The 22,264-nt window shown below is 44.3% G+C and overlaps 1 protein-coding gene across 6 annotated transcripts in view; it reads right to left on the bottom strand.

The window, feature by feature from the left end:
- TSNARE1 (t-SNARE domain containing 1) overlaps window positions 1-22,264 on the bottom strand; it is a 447,504-nt gene that overhangs the window by 282,975 nt on the left and 142,265 nt on the right. The window lies entirely within an intron of this gene.

The following is a 22,264-nucleotide window of genomic DNA, read 5'->3' as shown; positions in this document are numbered from 1 at the left end:
TTGCAGCTTGATGAGATCTGCTCAGTTCACTGGATTGATGCTGTTCCCAACCACTACAGTCCGAGGGGATCTTCCAGCCTTGAAGGCTGTCCCTGGTCAACAGTTTATCAAGATGGTTGGAAAGCCCCAAAGTAATCATGTTTGTGCAGGGAAAAAAAAATAATCACTGCTTGCTCATTATCTACTTTCCTGTATTAGAATCATAGAATAGTTAGGGTTGGAAAGGGCCTTAACATCATCCAGTTCCAACCCCCCTGCCATGGGCAGGGACACCTCACACTAAACCATCTCACCCAAGGCTCTGTCTAACCTGCTCTTGAACACTGCCAGGGATGGAGCATTCACAACTTCCCTGGGCAACCTATTCCAGTGCCTCACCACCCTCACAGTAAAGAACTTCTTCCTTAGATCTAACCTGAACTTCCCCTGTTTCAGTTTGAACCCATCACCCCTTGTCCTATCGCTACAGTCCCTGATGAAGAGTCCCTCCCCAGCATCCCTATAGGCCCCCCTCAGATACTGGAAGCTGCTCTGAGGTCTCCACACAGCTTCTCTTCTCCAGGCTGAACAGCCCCAACTTTCTCAGCCTGTCTTCATACAGGAGGTGCTCCAGTCCCTGATCATCCTCGTGGCCTCCTCTGGACTTGTTCCAACAGTTCCATGTCCTTTTTATGTTGAGGACACCAGAACTGCACACAATACTCCAGGTGAGGTCTCACAAGAGCAGAATAGAGGGGCAGGATCACCTCCTTGGACCTGCTGGTCACGCTCCTTTTGATGCAGCCCAGGATACGGTTGCTTTCTGGGCTGCAAGCGCACACTGAAGCCGGCTCATGTTCAGTTTCAAAGAAGAATTAAGTCATTACAACATGGCAGAGCCAAGAGAACTGGTGATACATTTAGCTTCACTTGTCAAACAGAAAACTCCTGCCCATACATTTCATCCCACTAGCCCAACATTAACGGGGTATTTGTGGTTGCAGGCTCCTCTAAGAAACTGCATCAGATCATGAGCTTCTGCTTTGTTAGATCAAATTCATTGCCAGAGCTGAACCTTTAAGCCCACCTTACAGTCCTACACTAAAGGTAGCCCAGAGTGATCCTGAACGCAGCTGCAGCCGTTCTCAACCCAGCATGTTACTGTGACTTGTCACTTGTGATTGTCACAGGCAAGCTCAATTCCAGTTCAGATTTGGGCAAATCTTACACCCTTGGTGAGATATAATTTCCTGCCGTAGACGTGACTTATAATCTGTGATCCTCCTTGTCACCCAGATGGGTCCTTATCACCCGCTTCTCATCCATCTGCAGACATGGTGCAGCGCGATGCTGTATCCCCTCTTCTCTCCAGCAATGAGAAGAGTTTTGTTTGGGGGTTGTTAAAGACACACTTAGCCAACAGTGCAAAGGAGCCTCATGCAACCAGTGTCATCTCACTCACAGAAAGATGGTTGGATGAGCCTCTCTGACACAACATCTCCTCTGTCACAACAGCAAGATCCCATTTTTAGTTCTAAAACACATTCCCTACCAAAGAGACTTAAAGGAAGGGACCTTTTTACTCTGAGGGTGGTGAGGCAGTGGCACAGGCTGCCCAAAGAAGTGGTGAATGCTCCATCCCCGGTGGTGTGCAAGACCAGGTCAGACAGAGACTTGAGTGACATGGTCTAGCGTGAGGCGTCCCTGCCCATGGCAGGGGGTTGGAACTGGATGAATTTAAGGTCCTTTCCAACACAAACCATTCTATATTTCTATGATTCTAAGATAAAAATATTCTGTCAGTGAGGGATCTTATCTGCCCTATAAACTTCCTATAAAAGGAACTTGCTGAATCAGATGTATTTGTTTGATTACTCCATATCAATCTCTCACATTAATGTATTAAGTTAATGTCACTTTGGAAGTGTGCTTTGTTTTTATCCCAAAGAAAGGTCTTTGGGACCTTTGTGGAAAACAAAACCATCAATGCACAGAAGCGGCTTTTCAGCAATGATACAAAATCAACTTATCAAATGTCTGGATGTGTCCAAGGGACCTTGGTGGGGAAGGAGATTTCAATACCAACTTCTCAACCAGTCATCACATCATTTTAGGGACTTATTTCTTAATGGAGAGAAAAATAACACAGAACTATTCCTCTTCCCTCCTGCCTCCCTTCCTTGGATTGCTGCCTTTTGAACACTCTCAGTGTTGGAGTTGTAGCTCTCCAAATGCAAATGGTAGAAAAACAGCAAGCAAAATGACTTGAAAAGAGGAATATCAATTAATCTACCAGTCAAATTCCCACAGACCAAAATCAAACCAATCTTTAAAGCAGTCAATCCAGTAATTTATCAACTCCCTCCTTATATATCAAAGACAGCATGTCTTCATCTCCTATTGGGTCATGATTCCAGCTCCATTACCTGGCATGGCAAGCTGAGACCTGCTCAAATAGGTCTGTTCAGCTACACCTCCTGTCAGCTACACCTCCAAACTGCAAGAGTTACTACCTCTATGTAGTTGGGCACTAGCCATCAAAAAGCAGTGATATAGTGCCACAGGAATTCCATAGTTTTACTATTAAATCAGACTGAAACATCACAGAACATAGAATCATAGAATAGTTAGGGCTGGAAAGGACCTTAAGATCAGGTTATGTCTCCTGTGTCCCATTGAGAGTCCTGACAGTCATTGAAGTCAAAACACCTTTACTATTCCCCAGTTGGCCTGGTAGTGATCAGGATGGTAAACTAGAGATGATATGAAGTTTACCAGGGTTGAGACAATACTCTTTGTTACGGAGAATCCAACACCTTTTATCAGCTGTCATGGATTACAAGCTGTTGTAATCCCATCATCTGTTTGCAGATGGGACGGTTGGGAGAGATTCACGGTATCTATTTCAGTTCATTGCTAACAACACAAAACATCTTAGTGTCCCTATGGAGCCACACAGATGTTAAGTATAACAAAGAAGTAATAAAACTGTGGGTTCAGGAGACAGCACTGACCACAACACAGCCCCTTCCATAGACATTGGCTTTTTCCATGTTCCCTAATCAGCAAAATCAACTTCTTTTGTTAAAGGAAATAGCTCCTGCATCTTCTGCCGGTCTCTTCTTTATATCAAGATCAAAAAACTCAGGTCACCAAAACACGCTGCCTTCCAGCCACATATGCAACTGGATCACATCAGATGCCCCTTTCTGCACTCTTATTTTCTATTTCATAATTGGCTCCAAGGACAAGTCTTCCTCCACACTGATAGTACTGGCCAGGTATATGCTGCTCCCTATTTTAATGAGCCAGGTTGCTTCTGTACTATATGTTTTGGCTTCTTCCCTGCCTCAGTTCCCCATTCTGTTACACAGAAGTCATTTCTGCTTCTTTCCTCTTGTGTACCTTGTCTGTTGGGACTGGAGGTTCTTGGGAGCATCACCCAGTCCAGCAAAATGATGCTCTCATTTGGGCTCTCACTGCAATACAAATACTAGCAAACATATTGAAATCTCATTGTAGGACCAGCATGTAATTGGATCTGAACTTACCTCTGGTCTTACACTGGCATAATTCCATTAGCTTTAATGGAATTATTCTTGATTTGCACTGGTGTTCTTGAATTGAGCTTTTGCTTTTCAGGATTTATACATTTTGTTCCCCTACCATTACAACAAGAAGGCAGCCAAAGTCATTCCCAAGTAATTTTTTCCCCCAATAAATCCAAGCATTACTTTAGTGTATCTGGGTAACCTCCACTTGCTCTTGTACATCAGCCATCTAATTATTCATGGTTCCTGCAGGACCTTATGTTCCATTATCTCCTATTTGTAATCCAAGATGCCAGAGAACAAAAGGGGACAGGGTTCTCCACTAGATGCCTTTCTGGCCCTGATACAATTTTCCTTACTCATTTCCAGGTGCTTTCCGCATAGAGCCTCACTTTTAACCTCCTGAAATTTGTGTTCTACCTTTTAATTATAGCTCTCCATGACCCAGCTTGTGCCTATTAAAAGGCAGATTCAAAGAGGTGTTGCAGAAAATTTATGGCTTAGCAGAGACATAAAGAGCCATTCTCTATAGAATCATAGAATGGTTTGGGTTAGAAAGGAACTTAAGAACATCCACTTCCAACCCCTTGACATGGGCAGGGACACCTCACACTAGACCATGTCACCCAAGGCTCTGTCCAACCTGGCCTTGAACACTGCCAGGGATGGAGCATTCACCACTTCTTTGGGCACCCTGTGCCAATGCCTCAGCACACTCACAGGGAAGAACTTTTGCCTTATATCTAACATGAGCTTCCCCTGTTTCAGTTTGAACCCATCACCCCTTGTCCTATCACTGCAGTCCCTGATGAAGAGTCCCTCTCCAGCATCCTTGTAGCCCCCTTCAGACACTGGAAGCTGCTCTGAGGTCTCCACGCAGCCTTCTCTTCTCCAGGCTGAACAGCCCCAGTGTTCTCATCCTGTCTCCATACAGGAGGTGCTCCAGCCCCTGATCATCCTCCTGAATTCCTCTGGACTTGCTCCAACAGCTCCATGTCCTCCATATGTTGAGGACACCAGAACTGTAGTTCAGTCCAGGAGGGAAACCATCACTGGTGATCCAGTGGGTGATGAGAAAGCAAGAGGTGGGAGAGAGGTTTCCAATTCATTCCATTAGTGCAAGCCATTATAGCACCCTACTCTGTAAATAACACAAAATTATTTACTTCTTGGCCCCAAAGGGGTGTATTAATTTTGTAAATTAAGAAGAAAAGGGAGAGGTAAAATTAAGAACTATCAATGCCTGGATACAGTCACTGAATGGGAATAACCCAATCAGATACAGGCAACTCTATGTCAGGGAGGTACCTATTTCTCTTCCTTGACTAAAGAGCATTTATGTGCGACCAGCTCAGCGAAATCACCTCTGCTCAAATGTGTGAATCCCTCCTGGTGGGAGAGGAGCCCTGCTCACCTCCAGCATCTGCCCTTCTCCACAGGGCTGGAACATTTCCTTCTGTTCTGTAAACACCTCCTCAGTAAAAGCAGTTCAAAAGCCTCTCAGATACCTGCCCAACCTCTCTTTCATTGCACAAGTGGAGCCCAGTGGAGCATACCGAAGCCTCAGGGGCTGCTTTCTCCAGTTAAGCACACTCAGGACTATTTTTAATTGCATTTCTTTGTCTTCAACTTCTTCTGGTGTCAACCTCTTATCACCTCTTCTTAACACAACTCTTCTTACCACATTTAAGAGTTCTTAAATACTACTACTCTTCACCTTTGACAGAGCTTGCACTCCATTATCAACTCACTTCTCAACCTCATTTCTGATAAACAGACTGTGCTGGGAGGCTTATGGAGAAACACTTTCAATTTTGTTATAGATCTCAATTATTTGTTGTGCTTCCTTTGGATCCTTTTTCAGAGTTTTGCCTTTATAATCATGAACACTGAAAACATCCTGCTCCGTCCTGATGCACAATTCCTGTGATCATCTTCCCACCCCACGCTCACTAGTTAAATGTTCATACAATCATAGAATGGTTTGGGTTGGAAAGGACCTTAAGACCATCCAGTTCCAACCCCCTGCCACGGGCAGGGACATCACACACTGAATCATACACCTGAAAACGTCATCCCTGGAATTCCTTGAAACACATCACGTCACTGCTTTGCACCATGCAACCCTGCTTTATAAGCATGGCTCATATCGCTTTCTCTTAGTGATAACTTCAGGTTTAGCTATGCAGGAACATGCTGGTAGGAAGGGCTCAGCCTAACACTGCGCACAGCTCCTCCAGTTAGTTTCACTGACCTTTGTGCCAGCTCTGAATATTAGTACAACTATTTCTATAGTCAGTGCTGACACAGAGAAAACCCATTAGAAATGCTCGGGTTTGATTCCCATTAACTTTGCAGAGAGCTGTCACAGTCCTTATCCTGCTTTTCAAACTCAGTAGACCATAGAGGAAAACTTCCCTTGGGTGTATGTGTCTTGTGCATGTACTGGGGGAGAAGAGGCAGAGAAATGTGGGAAATAGAGATGGTTTTAGGTGACAAAGGAGCATTTAGTTCATTAGAGTGAGACCTGGGCATTTATCATTTGCACTTAAGCCTCCACTTCTATGAAAAGGGAAACAGGCTGCATAGAATCATAGAGCCATAGAATAGTTAGGGTTGGAAAGGACCTTAAGATCATCTAGTTCAACCTCCCCTGCCATGGGCAGGGACACCTCACACTAGACCATGGCACCCAAGACTCTGTCCAACCTGGCCTTGAACACTGCCAGGGAAGGAGCATTTACCACTTCTTTGGGCAGCCTGTTCCAGTGCCTCAGAACCCGCACAGTAAAGAACTTCCTCCTTATATCCAACCTGAACATCCCCTGTTTAAGTTTGAACCCATCACCTCTTGTCCTATCACTACAGTCCCTAATGAATAGCCCATCTCCAGCATCCTTATAGTCCCCGGTCAGACACTGGAAGCTGCTCTGAGGTCTCCACGCAGCTTCTCTTCTCCAGGCTGAACAGCCCCAGCTTTCTCAGCCTGTCTCCATACAGGAGGTGCTCCAGTCCCTGATCATCCTTGTGGCCTCCTCTGGACTTGTTCCAACAGTTCCATGTCCTTTTTATGTTGAGGACACCAGAACTGCACACAATGCTCCGGGTGAGGTCTCACAAGAGCAGAGCAGAGGGGCAGGATCACCTCCTTGGACCTGCTGGTCACGCTCCTTTTGATGCAGCCCAGGATACGGTTGGCTTTCTGGGCTGCGAGCACACACTGCCGGCTCATGTTCAGTTTCTCATTGACCAACACCCCATATAAACCAGAGGAGACATGGTATATGCCAGTCAGATGCCAACCTGGACAGCTAGGCAATGTACGATAGCAATGTGTCCTGTGCAGACGATATATAACCCATGGATGGATCCCTGATAGCTCTACACCCAGCCTCACAGTCCTCTCCATCAAGGAAAATCATCTGGGCTTCCCAGTGGGATGTAGGGAGGGTGACCTGGATGGCCAAGCTCAAAGAGTGGTGGAGAACAGAGTTAAATCCAGTTGGTGGCATGTGGCATTCCCCAGGACTTATTACTGGGGCCAGTTCTGCTTAATATGAGTGCACCCCCAATAAGTTTGCAGGTCATACCAAGCTGGGCAGCAGTATTAATCTGCTTGAGGATACAAAGGCTCTACAGAGGGATCTGAACAGGGTGGATTGATAGGCCAAGGCCAACTGTATGACATGCAACAAGCCAAGTGCAATTGGGTCACAACAACCCCATGCAGTGCTACAGGCCTGAGGAAGAGTGGCTGGATGCTGTGCAAGCCATACTGGACTGATGATGTATAATGTATCACAAGGACAAATGCCCTCACAACCCCTAAATGACTCTCCCTGGGTGTGCTAGTGGCTGAGCATCCTAATGGGATACTTGGAAGTGTATGCCATTGTCAGCAACAGGACATGAGAAAACAACACATCTCATTGTGCAGAACACGCTGTTAGAAAGAGCTGTTATTATGGACCATCAACCCAACACAGAGATACAGCTTAATTAAAGGAATTTAAGAGTCTTAATTAACATTACTAAAAACCTTTAGGTATTAAAATACATTTGCAGAACAACTAGGGGTGAAATCTCTTCATTTATTTCATGTTTCTTGCTAAATGCTTCTGAGCTCAGCACCCTATTAGCTGAAAGCATCAATCCTTGCCAACTTTGCTATGCTTCTTCACCAACCTCAGCCTAAATTGGAGTGACCTTCCATAAAACCCCCTTCCAGTGGGTGTGTTTCCCTGGATTTTGCAGGGACAGGGAGAGGTTTTCCTCCTTCTACTTATGAAAAGAACTTGTTGTAAGAGCTGACGCAATCCCGGTTCTTCAGAAAGAACATGCACAAAGACCTGTTCCTCAAGTGCCATAAAATAAGAAAAACAATACAAGACAAGCCACTAAACCAGCCATGGGATTCTTTTCAAGCTGTCTTTCTGGCAAGCTCTTAGCCTAAAGCCTCCTGCCCATCAGTGCTTCCATGGCCACCCATCCAGTTGGTTTTCTTACACATTCTGCAGGGCGAGAGCTTTTATCATCTGCATAATGGAGCTTAACTGTTCCTTCTGGTTAGGCAGAAGAATAGCAGTTGGTATTTTCATCAGCCTTGGGAAAGGGAAGTTATCACTGAGCAGTTATGGGAGCCAGCCAGCAGCTTCCTAAATACTTTAGACAATAAAAAGTATTACCCCTGAAACCTTTGTTGTTGCGATTACTGACTGCAAAGATAAAGGTGCTGTTAATGCTGGGGTAAAGTATGTGATTGCACTTCTGATTGACTTCGCATATCTGCGTTGTCTTTTCTTCCTTGCTTTTTTAATGTTCTCCCTTATGCAAGACCTTGAGTATTTATTTTGACAGCTTACATTATTCAGCAAGCAATTAAACTTTCAAATGTATTGTGTTCTCATAGCTTAAAATAGCTTTGGCAACATCAGGAGGGTTTCTCAATCCTCCACAGAATGAAGAAAAAGAACATCTCTGTTGGATATTTTATTTCTAGGTTGCTTTTTTTAAGCAAATACAATGTTTTAGACAGCCTTCATGTTTTGATGTACATAAACCAAGCAAATCCTACCCATGGCACTTCCCCCAAAAGCTAAAATGGCAGCAGGCAAATAGAATATGATATAGCAAGATGGAAGCAAACAGGAGGAACATGATGAACAGAGTAGACCGAGCAACTCCACAAGTTCACCTTGCCCATCCCTTGCACTCCTCTGGAAGGTGTTTCTCTTCACTGGGGATTGTAGTGATAGCAGAAGAAGTGATGGATTCAAACTGAAACAGGGGAAGTTTAGATTGGATGGTGAGGAACTGGAATGATTTGCCCAGGGAAGTTGTGAATGCTGCACCCCTGGCAGTGTTCAAGACCAGGCTGGACAGAGCCTTGGGTGACATGGTTTAGTGTGAGGTGTCCTTGCCCATGGCAGGGGGTTGGAACTGGATTATCTTAAGGTCCTTTCCAACCCATTCCATGGTTCTCTGTGTTGGCAGAGAGAAAAGTGTGCCCAGGATTTAGTTAAAAGACAGAACTAAACAAACTGTGCTCATGCTAAAAAGCCGTGTGATGAACTGCAACAAAACCATTTTCCTCTGCCTGTTTCAACCCCAGCATGGGACAAAGGAGACACAGGACAGTGATGTCTTCAGCCACCGCAGCTGTTTGGAAGTGAATGGAAAACAGAGCTCTGAATCTCTTCTGAATTGTCCCCAACCAGCCCTCAAAACCTTTGCTTGAAGAAGCCCTTTAAAGAACAGGAGAGAATATAAGCTACCAAAGCCAGAAGCGTTGCAGTTCCTCCTCATTTCCAAATACAACTTCAATGCTGTTTTCCTTCTTTTACCGCCTCCCCAAGTGTTGCTAGCTAAAAAATGAGCTCTTGTGTCATTTACTCTCCCTTTCATGCCGGCAATCACCACCCACATAAGTGCTACCTCTGCTCACTGCTGGGGCCGGGTGTGCAGATGCACGTTAGTGCTAATGCTACTGACCTGCTAATCCAGAGAGAGCGCCTTCAGCCAGCAATTTGCTGTTAAGTTTGAGGACACTATGGAGGGTTAGTCATTTGCTTCCCCCATCAGATGGTGGTTAAGGAGAGCTAGGACAGCTTTTAGACATTCCTGCTAGCTTTTAAATGAGATGGAAAGCATCAGAGCAAGTCCTATAGCAGAAGCTTTGTATTTGGTCTAGTGTTGACAGGAGAGAGAAAGAGAGGAGAGAGGAGAGAAGGGAGGAGAGGAGAGGAATGGGAAGTGAGAAAGGAGAAAGGTGAAGTGGAAGGGAAAGAGAAGAGGGAAAGGAGAAAGGGAGGAAAGGAGCAGGACAGGGGAAAGAGAAGGGGAGGAGAGAAGGAAAGGGCAAGGGGAGAAGGGAGAAAGAGGAAAGGAGAAAAGGAAAAGAGCGAAGGAGAAAGAAGAATGGGGAAAGAGGAAAGGGGGAAGAGGAAAAGGGGAAGAGGAAAGGGGGAAGTGTGAAGGGGTAGTGAGAACTGCTGCATGAAATTCACATGATGACATCCTATGGTTACTCCTACCATTTAATATGCCAGTGACGTTAGACTGAGGGACTCATGCCTGGGAACTCGCTGTAACTGGTTATTATACTTGTCACTACTCCCTGTAAACACACCTTAGCTGTCTCTGTTCAATAGAGCAAAGATTAGCTGTTATTTTCTCCCTCTGCCATTTAGCATGAGACAATCTCCTTTCCTCCCTCGGGTAATCTATGCCCCCCCGTAATTTATTGTCCTACTCCTCCTCTTGGCCTCAGCCACCCAGTCCCAGAGGAGAGAGGCACAAAATACTTCAGTAACAGCCTTAAAATCTCAGATTTGCCTTAGATTTCCCACCCTGTAAGTTACATTTCAGATGGAAGATGCATTTGCAAAACACTTTACAAGCAGAGATTTGCCAAAGGAGTCTTCTGCAGCCCCAGCAGTACAGGCTGACCCAGGACATACAACAGCCCCAGCAACTTGCAGGGAAAAGAGGTTTTTCTACTTGAATACTCTGGAAAAATCTCCCTATCCCAAGATAACCAATAGCACTTTGCCATAATTGGGATGGTCTCAGAACATATTTAAGACAACGTTTTTAGGCAGAGGTAATATTATAACAAGTGGTAGAAATGCAATAAGGCTCATAAGAAAGTTCTTGCACACCTGAAGGAAGCTTATCTATTTTTCCAGCTCTACCGTTTGGTCTAATAAAGGATGTCAACTCTACCTACAAGTCCATTGAAAGCAATAGGAGCTCTTTAATACCCAGTCTGGGCTAGACCAGGTCATGATGAACAGCCCAGCACTGCAACACCTGCCTTCACAAAGCTTGGTCTGCCACCACAGTCCTCCTCCTCATTCCATACCCCCACACACGCAGCACAAAGTACCGCTTTCCTGACTTGTTTTGCACACAGCATCAGCACTGTTCTTTTCCTTTCTGTTAATACAGGAAAATGAACATGAAAAACAACTCTAATTTGAGGCTTTGCAGAAGAAGCTCATTGGCAAAACTGGCAAGTCCCCCTCACTGCCTCCTTTCCTGTTCAATCTGTGCAGGAGATGGAAAGAGAGGAGCATGGATGTCAACACAACTCACCTATGTATGAAGGGGAGGTAGGAGCACAGTGTGCTGAAGACCTCAGTTCAGTCTCTGAAAGGACCTTGGTGTTTCAGATGAGCCATGAAATTCATGTCTGCCCATCTGGGCATGTCATGACCTCTGAGGAAGCATTGACCTTGAGCAATGTTGGATGAAGGGGGCCTACAAGGATGCTGGAGATGGACTCTTCAGCAGGGACTGTAGCGATAGGACAAGGGGTGATGGGTTCAAACTGAAACAGGGGAAGTTCAGGTTGGATATAAGGAAGTTCTTTATTGTGAGGGTGCTGAGGCACTGGAACAGGCTGCCCAAGGAAGTGGTAAATGCTCCATCCCTGGCAGTGTTCAAGGCCAGATTGGACAGAGCCTTGGGGAACATGGTCTAGTGTGAGGTGTCCTTACCCATAGCAAGGGTGTTGGAACTGTATGATCGTAAGGTCTCTTCCAACCTGAACCGTGATTCATGAAGGATCATGGAATGTCTAGTTGCTCAGGCAAGAATGGTCGGTTGCTTTAGTCCTCTTATTTCACTGTATCTACCACTCTAAACACATTAAACCCTCAGCACCACCTCTCAAATCCAACAAGCTTTAGTCTAAGAAGAGCTTCATTCAGGCTACAGGGCTTGTTTCTGGCACGACTTAACATTCACATGGCTTAAGCTGGCTTTTATCAATCTGTGGCTTCAGTAACAGGCATTTATTCATGGAAAAAGCCACAGTGACTAATTGGGTTGCAGAAGTGTCCTTCTTCCCTCCTCTTCAGAGACCAACAGCATCCTATTAATGGTTGGACTTGATGATCTTAAAGGTCTTTTCCAACCTAGTTGATTCTATTATTCTATTTGTCTCTTGTGAATACACACCAGGGTTCTCAGTCTCACACAGCATTAGCTCTCACTTTGCTTTCAAGTAGTCCAGGAGAGGAAAAGCCTTCTCCTCTCCTACCCCTAAAAGAATGGATTATGGAGGTCAGTTATCACACACATGTTTGCATCCCAAAGTGACTGATCACCACCGGGTCTGTCCTCAAGACAAGTAACGAGCCACAAGCATTAGTTTAATGTATGTGACAGAGAAAGTCTAATTAATACATTATATCTTTATATGAAATTTAAGGTTCAGTGTGTGCTGATGATTATATGGAATTTGAATACCACCCTGCCAGGCAGAGACAGACCAAATGGTTTAACTGCCATTAGTTCAATAACTTCTTCATAGTTTAGTTCAGTGCCAGGGCAATCAGAAGTCCCAGGGGAGATGTTGAAAGATCCTTTGAAGTAAATCAAGAAATACAGGAGGAATTGGAAGAAGCACCAAAAAAATCAAGGAAGATCCAGAAGAGTCCCAGAAGAAATCAATAAACAAACCCAAAAGCCTCCCCAGACAAGTTATCAACTTAGGACAGCCTCTTCTTTTTCTTCTGGGGGATGCTATTTAGGAGAAGCACAAGAATCAGGCATCAAATTAAAACAGGGATGAATAAGAAGCTGTGTGAGAGAGAAGCATAATCCACTGGCCAAACCCCAACATCCCCATCAATCCTGTCCATCTTGTATCTCCTTGCTGTTTCTTAAAGCAAAGGCAAAACCCAGTAGGGGAAGGAGGGACAAAACAGGCAAAAGCACAAAGATAAATCCACAACAAGAGGGTGGGGATAGACCAGATGAAACCTTCATTATTGCCAGTTGCACAGGGCAACCTGTCCAACAACCTTCAAGCAGTTTGCACCCAGGGCTGATTAGGGACATACTGGTCACTCAGTTTCATTCATTCCCTATGTGAAATCACTTCCCAAATCTGCAAGATCTGAGCACAACACAATGTGGTTTATTACACTGACCTTAACACAATCTCAGAATCAGCCTCCATCCTGTCTTCTGGGCTAATCTTGGTTATTGTAATTTGCCCAGTAGCTATGAACAAACAGGTCACATTCTTTTCTTAGTCACACCAACATTTGTGTTTCTACTGTTGTTCTGACTACAAAAAATAGTCAGTAAATATGATTTGGCCACTATTTAGTAAAAAAACACAGGCCTTGGCCTGATCCAACAGTGCAGGCTCTCAAGGACTTGTCTGCACTTGTCTTGACCTGAGCTTATTTTAGCTGCAATAACAACTGTCTAAACAATTGTCATTGCCCAAATTTGTTCTAGTTTAGTGTTGGATTACAGTAATAACAAGTAGCTGCTCTGTCTATGACTCTAGAGGAAAACGAGGTATGGATGAGTGCAACAGGAGATGGTACCAGCCATCCTAGCCCATAAACATAACTCACTGCGGTTCATCAGAGCTCAGGACAGCAGTGAACCAGGTTAAACCAGCTTCAGAGAGACAAAAGAAAACAGAAAACCTGAATAACTGGGAACCAAGACGAAAGTACTGGTAATAACTGGATTATTAATGAACCTTTCTGGAGTAATTAGATGACTTGGACAATCAGACTGTTAAAACATTAACTGGACTAATATTAAGACTAGGGCTGCATATAAATGGCATGTTCCCTTTTGCCTCAACAAGGTTTGGGGGAATAACAAAATGGGTACTACTGTGTGTTCACTGGGATCACTGGAAGATGCTGGGACAAACTGCCATGCAAACTGATGGGCTCGATGTGTTCTGCTACATCTTTCAGTCCCCAGACTATTGCTGTAGTGTGGACCTGAGAGGCACAGCCCTGTTTTGAAAGTGAAATACTGATTCTGACAGCGACTAAAATACCTCCCAGCAATCTTTCTCATTCTTATTACTATCACAACTGCTTCTAGCACAGCTGCTGTCCCAGTGAGGCAAACACTGTAGGAGTTTTACATACCTTATTCTGATACTCAAAGGACTGCTGACTAAAACCGTAATAAATACCAGGAGCTTGGGCATCGCTGCAATGAAGGCAGGCTAGAGATAAATTTAGCTATGTGACAAAACCAAATGGTCAGTCTGCAATGAATTATTTTAGGCTTGGAACTTCACTTGCAATATTTCACCCAGTAACATTGGCTTTAGCCAAGGACTCAAGTCAAAGACCAGATTGAAGCGCAGCTACTTCACCAGGCTGAAGGGTAGACCCAATCCATTTGTTGCCATCCTAATATACAGTTTATCTCCATTTAAATGTTTTTTGATGTTGGTTTTGGTTGTTTCGGGGTTTTTTTCATACACATTTACACAACAAACTATTTGTCAACAGGACTGTTTTATCTGAGGAACAGCAGAGACCAATGATGGGGCAGGGACACCACAGAGGGACTGCAGCCATACAGGCTTTTTGCTGTGCACGCTTTCAAACTAGTCAGGTTATTTACAAAGCAAACAAAGGAATCAAGTCCCCAAATAAACAAGCAAACAAGTAACAGCAGCCTTTTTTAGAGTGTTTAAATCAGGCATCCCCTAATTACCACATTAAGGAGTGCTGCACACCCACCGTGCGCATTGCTGTTGACGTGTATAGCAACACACACCAAACTGCCCCCTGTGGCGTGTTTGTCCATGCAGAGTCTGTCAGAACAGGGCAAAAGGCCTTGTCTTAGCTGACTTACAATAATACCAGCAGAAGCAAGGTAATATTTTCCAGTCAGAAGGCAAAAAGCTCAAATATGGAGGTGGGGAATGAGCAGAGTGAGGACAATGGATTTCGCATGTCCTTGAACCATGCATTCCAGTTTTCCCCTCATAAAGCTCAGAGAGTAAATGTCTAAATTAACACAGACTATTGCACCTACATCTTTAAAAAGGGAGGTTTAACATCAAGTTATAGAATCATAGAACAGTTTGGGTTGGAAGGGACCTTAAGATCATCCAGTTCCAACCCTCTGTCATGGGCAGGGACATCTCACACTAGACCATGGCATCCAAGACACTGCCCAACCTGGCCTTGAACACTGCCAGGGATGGGGCAGCCACAGCTTCCCAGGCTGTGCCAGTGCCAGTGCCTCACCACCCTCACAATAAAGAACTTCCTTATATCCAACCTGAACTTCCCCTGTTTCACTTTGAACCCATCACCCCTTGTCCTATCACTCCAGTCCCTGACGAAGAGTCCCTCCCCTCCCCAGCATCCTTGCAGCCCCCTTCAGACATTAGAAGCAGCTCTGAGGTCTCCATGCAGCTTCTCTTCTCCAGACTGAACAGCCCCAATGCCTGAATCAGTGACAGTGTCACGTGCTTGGTTAAGGGGACAGGGGTGTCCGTGCTCTTCTTGTTTGTTCCTGTGAAAACTCAAGAGCCAGAAGGAAGGTGGTGACACAGCAATTTAAGTCATTTTGCACTGCAGTGATTTTAAGCCATTGATAACAAATTGTTTAATAATAAAATAATATTGGGATATACACAAAGATGCAGTAAAGCATCAAGTTTCAGAGATTTCAGGAGGAGTTGCTTTACTACCTTCCAGGAACATAGAGGTACAGAAATACTTCTTTTTCTTAACATCGCTCCACTGAACAAAACAGAGATTGGGATGGCCTTGAGGCTTCACAGGTAAGCAGAAAGGACTGTATGGTTTGTGTTTGTTGGCTTCTCTCCTCATTCCCCACAATCAGAGTTAAACGTTCTCCAATACACACAGCTCAGACTCTGCGGCCATGTGGTAACAGCACAAAACTAAAGAAAGGAAAATGATTCAAAAAAGGATGAAAAAAAATCTCTTTGCTGTTGTTTCCCACATTGAGGAACCACAGCTGTGAGGAGTCATTCAAAATTACACCAGATGTAACGAACCCACGAACAGATCGAACCCACAACTGAAGAAAGACACCAAGTCATTACAAATAGCATGCAACTTCCAAAACCCTCACACATCTACATACTGAGCAGCACCCCTGTAAATATGGAACAACTTTACTAATCATAGAACAGGTAGGGTTGGAAAGGACCTTAAGATCATTCAGTTCCAACCCCCTGCCATGGGCAGGAACACCTCACACTAGACCATAGCACCCAAGGCTCTGTCCAGCCTGGCCTTGAACACTGCCAGGGATGGAGCATTCACGACTTCCTTGGGCAACCCATTCCAGTGCCTCAGCACCCTCACAGCAAAGAACTTCTTCCTTATATCTAACCTGAACTTCCCCTGTTTCAGTTTGAATCCATAATATACAACAGTGGCCGCATACTACAGGCAATCCCTGGCTGAATAGACAACTACCTATAGGCATATGCTTTGATCAGGTCAAAGTTAAGTGAATCATTTACAAAACCAGCCATCAGTGGTCACGGGGAACTAAGGTATGCATGAAATCTATAATGAAGAAAGCTGTAAGACAGAATCATAGAATCATAGAATGGTTTGGGTTGGAAAGGACCTTCAGATCATCCAGTTCCAACCCCCTGCCATGGGCAGGGACCCTTAACACTAGATCATGTCACCCAAGGCTCTGTCCACCCTTGTCTTGAACACTGCCAGGGATGCACCATGTGATTATATTACATCTTTGAGTCAAAAAACTACCCAAAAGAGTGCACACATTCTCAACTATTATAAATAACGATAAATAACAAACGATAAGGCAGGTAGATCAGAACACAGATGTGCTACCGCACCTACCACTGTGGAAAGCACTGGGCTATAAAAGCTACGCAGTCCTATTTCCATGAGGCAAGAAAGTACATGAGCAAAGGGAGCAATTTTTGTTAACCCAATTGATGAGGGAGGGAAGACAGGCATGAGAAAAACAAACATGAATACTTATGGGTACGTATGAAAGGATGGAGTCAGCTTTCTGTATTTGATTCAACTTTATTACATCCAGCATTCTTCTGAAGTCAATCCTGTTCTTCATTTCAGACAGGAATTATTCAGAGTTTGTGTTTTCGAGGCATCTTTGCAATACTACAATCATCTTACCCTGTGCCAAGCATAGTTTGAAATGTAATATGAGGTTCTTTACTTACGTTATTTATTTGCCCTGGTTTCTCTGAACAGCGTTTTGTTCTTGCTTAGGCAAACTTTGATTTCAGCTCCAAACTCTATTCCTCCATGAAAACAGGAGGCGATGGGGAAAACAGCAAGCCCTTCACATGCTCGTCATCAATCTCTCCTCTCTCACAACAAACAGTCCATCATGTTCCAGCTCCCCCTCACGCTGATGATTTTCCCACTACAAATGCCAGATTTAATGCCTCCTTCAGCTCCTACTCCCTTCTTTGTGCCTCCATCCACACCATCATTTATGAACAAAATGCTGCCTGTGCCATCATTTATTAAGCTACCACATTTTCTTGATAGGTCCAACAGCTCCTACTAATGTTAAAAAGACACTGTAGAGAGAAACCTCAGAGAGGAATTTCACATCAGAAAGTGTGGAGCCTCCATGGAGACTAAAGTGAAGTCCCTTTTCTAGACCAACATTCACATCTAAGGCACCACAGAGGCGGTAACCTTGCCTCTTCCCACTTTCTTTTTGCAAGGAGTGGGGAGAGGAAGTTGCTGTACCCTCATGTTATTTGGGTATATTCTGTCTCCTGCTGAGCTCCATCTGACTCCATAAGAACTCCTACTCGGGTGTTGATGAACATGCCAAAGCAGTAGATTTGGGCAGGTCACAGCAAGAACCAGCGCTGGTGAACTATTCAGAGCATCCTGCATTATACAACAGGGAAAACAGCTCTTTGGACCACGTCTTTATTCTCATTGGTTTTTTTTTCTATACTGCTAATCAGCACAATTTCATAGAGTCATGGAATGGTTTGGGTTGGAAGGGAATAGCCTCTCCTTGTTGATGATAACAAGGTCCAGCATAGCACCTCTCCTTGTTTGCTCCTGTATTTGTTCCTGTATTGCTTGAAGAAGGAAGTTCTCATCAATATATTCCATGAACCTCCTGGATTGCTTGTGCCCTGCAGTGCTATCCCTCTAACAGATACCAGGGTGGTTGAAATCCCCCAAGAGGAACAGGTCTTTTGAATGTGTGGCTGCATCTATCTATAGAGGGCCTCATCCGCTTGGTCCTCCTGGTCTCATGGTCTGCAGCATGCCTCCACTATAACATTATCTTTAATCCTGACCCATAAGCTGTCTGTTGGCTCCTCATCCATCTCCAAGCAGAGTTCCATGCATCGCAGCTGATCATGAACACAGAGGGTGACCCCTTCCTCACTCCCTCTGCCTTTCCTTCCCGAAGAGCCTGCATCCTTTCATTCCAACACTTCAGTCATAGGAGCCATCCCACGATATTTCTATGCCAACAAGGTCATAGCCTTTTAGGAGTGAATGCATCTTTTAAGTCCTCTTTTTCTTTAACCCTAATCAGCACTGAGTAACTTCTTGACACTTTAGACAAAATAAGAAGTCAGGGCTTGGCCAACAAAGACTTGACCATTCCCACCCCAAAAAATACCTAGGAAAAAGATCAATTTGAACACAGTGGAGACAAAATTCCCTATGTGCAGCAAACCTCTAAATCACGGAACTACAATTACACAGCAATAAGTTACTCTGCTCAGGAGTAATTGTCATTCACCTTGAGTCCTGCAAAACACCAAGGGAAGAGAGTAGAGAGGCAGGCCACCAAGGTGCACTTTGCAGTAACACTACCCATCTGCACAGGAATAATCTCCTTTTGCTGAGCAGGCACAGCAGCTCATGCATAAACCAGATCTTCCCAGCACTCTTTACCTTGTGGCCCCTGCTGAATGCACTGAGGAAAGCAGGCACATATATATAGTTTTCCATATATTATTTGGGTGGGTAGATTGGAAAAAATGACTTGGACCAGTCAGGGAAAGGTACTTGAAATCCGGACAATGCAATAAAAGATGCTCCAGCTTTCTAAGAGCTCCACAATCACAGTGATCTCACAGCTGGATTAAGGAATATCTTCACAAGCAAATATAATGTGTTTTGCTTTTAGAAAGATATAAGCATCACCGAGAAGTACAAGCATCTCTTTTTTTTTCCTCTTTATCCATCATCTTACCACTTGACAAGCGTGAGAACTGTACATACCCATTTCATTTCCAAATAACAAAGAGAAGAAGGTCAGCAGTCTTGAATGAGAGATCACAATACTAAAATATTCAATATTTAATGAACTGTACACATTAAAAAGGGAATAACTGATGACACTGTGATTGCGTATCCTGGTTATCCACATAAAGTTCTCTCTGTTCTTATACATGTTACCTGCTTTTTCAAGACAGAGATGGAGGAAACCTTAGACTCACAGAATGGTTTGGGTTGGAAAGGACCTTAAGATCATCCAATTCCAAACCCCTGCCATGGGCAGGGACACCTCACACTAAACCATGGCACTGCCTAGCCTGGCCTTGAACACTGCCAGGGATGGAGCATTCACCACTTCCTTGGGAACCCTAGGCACCCTCACAGCAAAGAACTTCTTCCTTATATCTAACCTGAACTTCCCCTGTTTCAGTTTGAACCCATCACCCCTTGTCCTATCACTACAATCCCTGAGGTAAAGGATTCATTCTCAGTAGCAGCAGAATCAGGCACTGTAACTGCTCCACTGGTTGCAAAACTGTGACCCTTAAATAACAGCTTGTGAATGGGGGTTTAGATAAATAAAAAAATCCTAAATCCCAGGGATTTTTATTCCCATTTCATCTCCTTCCATGCCTTAATTCATGTGTCTGGCAGACAGACACTCCTCACACCAACACACAAGCTACTTGGAAATGAAACACAAACTTGTTATTATATATAGCTAATAACATGTTTTACAGATTTATGTAAGGATGTCTCCATAGCATACGTAGACACTTTGGTATATACTTACACTATTTAACTACAGTTACACGCTTGGAAAAACCAGTTCCATGCTAAAATGCTGCCTGTTGGTTACACTGCTTGAGCAGAAAGAAACTGAGCCCCAGTGGCTTCATGAAAAGCAGGATGAAACACAGCTGACATTTCCTTGGCTATGACTAACAAGTGCTAAACAGCGCCTGTGATGTATACTTGGAGCAGTTCTCTCTCAGGCAATGGCCACAGCTCTCTGAGTGTGACTGGGATTACTGGGTGGCAATACCATATCCCATACCCCCAATTCCAGCTCAGTGAGCTTAGATTTGGGCAGAGATGTGATCCAAAAGCCCAGAGCCACCTATATGGAAGAAACAACAGCTTTTAGAAGAGCACCTTCCAAGTTTTCTTCCTTTTCATTTTCTATTCCTTATCACCCTGTTTTCCCTCCCTCATCTTCTTTTCCTATGGAGAAAACTGCTATGGCACATAAAACGCCAGAGGCAGCAGTGTTCTTGCTGTAAAAAACAGATGCTTTTTTAATTGTCCATCTCTCAGGCATAGTTGGTTGAATGAAGACACACATAAACTAGACCGCAGTGCATGTGTCAAGGGAGGGAGCTTTCCTTGGCTTTACCAGCCTAAGAAACGCAGTAATTTAGCTGGATCCACTCAAATTCACTTTGCAGTGCCATAATTAGTGTGGTCTGGTCCTGTTAATGTCATCACCTTTACCCTGTGACCCAGCTTTCTCTTTTATGGGTTGTTAGCAGCATGGGCATTCAGGCATAGCCAAGAAAAGGAAAAGATGGATACGGAGCTATGGTGCAGCAGCCATTCATGGTAAGGGAGAAGCAGCATCTAGTCACCTACTTAAACCGAAAGTTTCTTGTCCTATTCCAATCATATCTATACAGAAGGAAAAAGGTTATTCCTTTTACTGGTCTTTTCCTCATTGCCCGAAACCTCTTCTTTAGTCATCCCAGTTAAGTCTAGATTTAAACCAGAAAGCAAAGAACCTGCACTCCCAAGCTCTGTGGCTATGCTTATACAATAACTATAGTTACACACTTGGAAAAATCAGTTCAATGCTAAAAGGCACAGAGCTCAATAAAGAATATTAACAAACAGAATGCTGGTAAAAAAAGGATTAAAAAGAGATGTGTGTTCTTTATAATAAAACTTGGCTTGCTCTTTGGCTGAAGTTTACATAGAATAGAATCATAGAACAGTTTGGGTTGGAAGGGTCCTTAAGATCATCCAGTTCCAAGCCCACTGCCATGGGCAGGGACACCTCACACTAGACCATGTCACCCAAGGCTCTGTCCAACCTGGCCTTGAACACTGCCAGGGATGGAGCATTCACAACCTCCCTGGGCAACCCATTCCAGTGCCTCACAACCCTAACAGGAAAGAACTTCCTCCTTATATCCAACCTAAACTTCCCCTGTTTAAATTTTAACCCGTTACCCCTTGTCCTGTCACTACAGTCTCTAATGAAGAGTCCCTCCCCACCATCCTTATAAGTCCCCTTCAGCCACTGGAAGCTGCTATGAGGTCTCCACGCAGCTTCTCTTCTCCAGGCTGAGGAGCCCAAACTTTCTCAGCCTGTCTTCATACAGGAGGTGCTCCAGTCCCTGATCATCCTCGTGGCCTCCTCTGGACTTGTTCCAACAGTTCCATGTCCTTTTTATGTTGAGGACACCAGAACTGCACACAATGTTCCAGGTGAGGTCTCACAAGAGCAGAGCAGAGGGACAGGATCACCTCCTTGGACCTGCTGGTCACGCTCCTTTTGATGCAGCCCAGGATACGGTTGGCTTTCTGGGCTGCAAGCGCACACTGCGCTTACAAGATTGCATACAAGAATCCTTCCCAACTGCATGACGAATTCACTGTAACATGTTACAAATTCACTTGCCTTATTTTGTCCATCTGCAAAATGGAGAAATAAAATCAGAACTTAAATTTTCAGCATTTCTACTGAGGCTTTCAAAACGTCTGTTGCTATAGAACTGTGGAATCCTTTTTACAAATGAGCCTGGGATATTACCAGCATTCCAAGAGGTAATTACAAGAGGAATAAAAAGAGAAATCACTGTTTTTCCCTGTGTCCTTTACAACCTTTAAACCTAGGTTTGTAATTGAAGTGCAAACTGACCTTTATCAACTGCACAGCATCGCTAAAAGGTGTTATTCTACAGGGCTTGGGGGAATTTGCCATGCTCAGCAATTCACTAATCTTACTTTCTGTCATTGCTGTTCTTCAGACAATGCGGCACCGCTGGATTTTCTCTCTACTCCAGAAGCAAATCAAGCAGGAGAAGCTGAGGAGCTTTATCAGCACTATCATCTAAATCTCCTATCAACTCACTGCTGTAACCTGCCTTTTTGGCAAGTAACTCAGCAGTTTTGCCCAGCTTCTCAAACACCTCA

Source organism: Pezoporus wallicus, unplaced genomic scaffold (genome assembly GCF_028554395.1).
Source record: "Pezoporus wallicus isolate ANWC-B61680 ecotype Strahan unplaced genomic scaffold, APGP_CSIRO_Pwel_v1 contig_7545, whole genome shotgun sequence".
NCBI classification, from domain to species: domain Eukaryota; kingdom Metazoa; phylum Chordata; class Aves; order Psittaciformes; family Psittacidae; genus Pezoporus; species Pezoporus wallicus.
The sequence above is the reverse complement of the archived record's forward strand: the minus strand, read 5'-3'. Positions and strand labels throughout refer to the sequence as shown.